The sequence below is a fragment of the Sinocyclocheilus anshuiensis genome, unplaced genomic scaffold (genome assembly GCF_001515605.1).
Source record: "Sinocyclocheilus anshuiensis isolate Anshui unplaced genomic scaffold, SAMN03320099.WGS_v1.1 scaffold420, whole genome shotgun sequence".
In the NCBI taxonomy this organism is placed as follows: domain Eukaryota; kingdom Metazoa; phylum Chordata; class Actinopteri; order Cypriniformes; family Cyprinidae; genus Sinocyclocheilus; species Sinocyclocheilus anshuiensis.
In genome coordinates this window covers 763,358-767,798 of record NW_015557082.1, presented here as the reverse complement: position 1 = coordinate 767,798, position 4,441 = coordinate 763,358, and the positions used below count along the sequence as shown (strand labels likewise).

The 4,441-nt window shown below is 34.8% G+C and overlaps 1 protein-coding gene across 1 annotated transcript in view; it reads right to left on the bottom strand.

Annotated features, from left to right (window-relative positions):
- Nucleotides 1-4,441, bottom strand: part of ell (elongation factor RNA polymerase II) — a 50,201-nt gene that overhangs the window by 44,145 nt on the left and 1,615 nt on the right. The window lies entirely within an intron of this gene.

The window sequence follows — 4,441 nt, the reverse complement described above, 5'->3', positions numbered from 1 at the left end:
CGAAAACTTGAAATCGCATCATATGACCCCTTTAAGACTGGTTTTGTGGTCCAGGGTCACATATCTCATGCACACAAAGTGATAAAACTACAACAGGTGAACATGTCAGCAGCATGGACTCACTTCACTGCGACCAAAAAAAAAATGCTGGAGTAGAATTATGTAAAATTTGTTTGGCTGAAACACTGTGAAGTGGCTTGTTGGCGAAGGACTTTACTACAACTGGTTTAAATTTATCATCTGAGAAAACAACACTTTAAACCGTACACAGTTCAATTACCCAATTATGCAAATGTAAGTACCAAAACGTTTTTGCTCAACTTTCAGTTAAAAAACAAAAAAACTCGGTGCATCAAGTTTATAAAATCGAAAAAAAATGCTAAGGGTTTTTCTTAGTATCTTTTGCGGTTGCAATTACATAACTCAAAGGGACATTTCACCCAAAAACTAAAGTTCTGCTTCACCCTCATGTTGTAAAAAAAAAAAAACTAGGACTTCCTAGCATTTTCATGTGAACTATTCCTTTAAAGCTCTTTGCTTGCTGGGTGCAAACCTCTGCTGGATAAGACAAAACCTTCGGACTCAAAGTTACAACAAACAGAAAAAGGAACAATGTGCAATAAACCAAGATGCCACAAAGCATTTCCCTATTGACATACAAGCAACAAGGTGGCCCAGTAAAATGGCTGACCCATTTATTTGCAGAGCCAAGTCATTCTGACTACCACTGTTTTTCTCTCCACCAAGCATCAAGAATGGAAGAGGTGAAGCCCAGCTCTCATCCAAATACGGTATTCAACAGATGACTAAGCGACAGACACAATCTAGTGAATCTACTTTTTTTTCCTCCGGAAACTAAGGTGAAGTGATGCTATCTGGTCATCACAGGCTGAAGTGAAAGTTAAGTGCACAAAAATGGTTCCTTCCGGTCAGAATTAGCCTGAATTAAGCAGAGGTTTCCAGTGCTGCAGACTTTAACGATACCGCAAATCATGCAACCTAATGAGAAGATGTAAGAAGGTCAAAATTACGATTTTCACTTGGGATGCACGGACACTAAATTTCTGGCAAATAATGATATATATTTTCATATTTCAACAAATAATTGACTATATTAAAATTCTGCACCATTTTGTCTAAACAAATTAAATACTAAACTAAATCAAACAAAATAATTTTAAATGCTACAAGTGAATTCAACCGCACATCATTCATAAACATTAAATCTGACTTAAATAATTAGCGTTTTTAAATATTAACTTGAAGTTGAACTAAAAAGCGTTAGATAATAGGAAATGGGGAAAAAAATCAGTGCACACTTAAATAGCTTGATAGACCAATGCAGATCAATTAAAATAATATTTAGTATTAATAAAATAATATAATTCAGCATTATTATTATTATTATTGTTATTACTTTTATTATTATTTTAGTAGATATGGTTGCCAAGTTTGTAAAACTGGCGAGCAGACATTCAAATTATGTAATAAAAAAGTTACTTTTTTTTTTATTACGCTGTGACAGAAAAAAAGTGGAATAAGGCACTTTAGTTGACAATTTTTGTGAATTGAAATGCATTTTTTCAGACTAATTTAATATAATCTATAATAAAATATATTTATTATTTTTAAATGTATACATAATTCTAATAATATTAATCTTATTATTCTTAATATTTTTACTATGTGTCAGCGCTATATACTTTGTCTCATATTTAGACCAATACAAATCAATTAAAATAATAATAATCAATTAAAATTAAATAAACAAACAAACAAATAAATAAATAAAAAGTAAATAATACCAACACCAATATATTGTGCATCCCTATTTTTATCCTAGTGGATGCAAAAAATACATATGTACAACAAACAATTTTCTTGTTAAAAAAAACAAAAAACAATAACTTGAATTATTATTTAAGGCTGTAAATGTTTCATGTTAACTTAATTTTCAAAAATATATTTACAACAGTCCATTTTGGTAAAAAGGTTATGTTGTCAATTAACAGATAGTGACTAGAGTTGGTGAAATCCAGTATGCAATATACAACGTCAACGCATGTGCACGTTACACGACACCGGTCACGTGAGTTTAAAACACGAGATGAAGAAAAGACACCAAATGCATTTAAACTACGTTTCTGACTATTGCAACAATTAAAAAGAATCAAGTTCGTAAGACAGTCAGTCACATTTACAGAATGTTACAACTAAAATTATTTTTTTTTAAATTCAAATATACAGCTAGACATTTCTCACAGGCAACCAGAATAGCCTTAAGCAATAAAAGCAAATTCAAATATGCAAATAGACCAAACTAAGAGCAACTTTAAACTTACTAGTAGCATTTGTGCATGGTGCTCGAAAGCTAAAAATACTCACAAGCAAAGCTTCAGCCTCCCTCACAGTGTCACATGTAGCTAGTCGACTTGAGTTTCACATATCACATCTAAAGAATGCCATATTAATTACTACATAAGAGAGCAACACTAAAAGCAGACTTGTATAAGCTGACATTCACAATTTCATTCAATTGTTACCACCAGCGGCGGCTTGGGTGTCGACCGAAAGCTGTAATTTTATTCCTATAGTCCAATTTACTGACATCACCAGAAGTGTGACTCAACTTCCACTCTAGTTTGAATACATAGAGTCTTGGCCTTTGTTGTGTCTCGGATCGAGTTGCATTTACTTTATTATACCAAACATGAACCATGCACCACAAGGTTCTTCCTTTGATCTGAATCAGCGCAGACAAATCAATGCATTTTATTATCAAATATCATCCACCTGACCGGCCTGTTGCGTCTGCAGCAGCTCGCGATCCTTTAACCCAAACGGCGATAACCCAAAGTCGATCGACTCAAAACAGGACTTTTCAGATCTGCGGACGCTCAGCTTGGCTTTTTGAAGATGTGGCAACCGTGTTTACTCTCAATCGCTGATAGTCTCCAATGGCATTAACAACTTACAATCTCAAAGACACAGATTCACTGCTTTGCTATGTGGAAAACAGCGTCCACCTAAAACTGGGAAGGGCAAATTAATAGCAGGGCTGGTTTAAAATAGAAACAATGAGTTCTGGCTTATAGGCAGAAAGAAGCATCTTTCATATCAAATGCAAACTTCAAACATTAAGCACTAGTGTCTGTTTTACCTAACTTGCATATTCAACAAACGTCATGGCTTTAGTAAAATTCTGACTACCTCAAAACGGTATTATAAAAATAATAATAATATAGTTATTATTGTTATAGTATTTATAAATATTTTGTATTAGCTTTTATTTTTATAATTTCAGTTTTTATTTTATTTTTAGTAATTTTATTATGTTTGTAATTTTTTAATATATTTGTGTTAGCTTTGTTTTCAGTTTTAGTACAACTTAAAGGGTTAGTTCAGTCAAAAATGAAAATTAGGCTGCATTTCACTCACCCCCGAAGCATCCTAGGTGTATATGACTTTCTTCTTTCAGACGAATCCAGTCGGAGTTATATTAAAAATTGTCTTTGATCTTTCAAGCGTCAATCTCGTTGTCTGGTGCTCACCTATTATCGTCCCTGTTTTGATTTCAGCAAATCAGTTCGAGCGAACGCACACAACCTGATTAATATTCATGAATCCAGTAGCTCATTAATCCTTAGTGCGTTTTATATTGTTCTTATTAATTCGTATCATTATTATCTAATCAGTATTTTTGAATTCCCCCCGCCGTTCTCAAGCCCGCCCACCGCCGCTCACTCTAGCCCACCGTGTAAGACACTGTTTCGTTGTGAAAGCGAAACTACTTTGTTCGACCTTCCAAAAGAGGACACGACTAGAAATCAGTGGTTAAGTTGTATTTACAACACTGTTCCAGAACAGTTCAGATATTCAGATGTGTGCAGCACATTTTATGGAGGACTGTTTACTGATCCTGGGAGAGTAGACTACAATGCCGGCTGTTCTGACTCACAGACTGTAAGTATGTTTTCATATTTAAAGAATTAGCCACTGATGATTCAAATGCGAGTTTTGAGCAGTGTAGAGTAGCGCTTGTTGTTTGTCATTTCTCCGATCACAAATGCAGACATGGTTTTATGTTTACGTGGCGCAATGCGAAAAAAGACAGAGTAAGTCATTACAATCAGTAATTATGTCCCCACTGGATGCAACACATGCCTCGTTTATAATGGGTTTTAATGTTTTTGTCTCGTCGCGCCGGGACACGCCATCACAGTATGGTGAGGGGCGTACCATTTCCGTCATAAGCTTGAGGAAATCGGCCAATCACAACGCACTGGATAGCTGGCCAATCAGAGCACACCTCGCTTTTCAGACCGATGAGCTTTGTAAAAATCGACGCGTTTCAGAAAGGCGGGGCATAGAGGAGAAACAATAATGTACAGTATGTGGAAAACAATGTTTTTTGAACCTTAAACCGCATAAACACATTTCA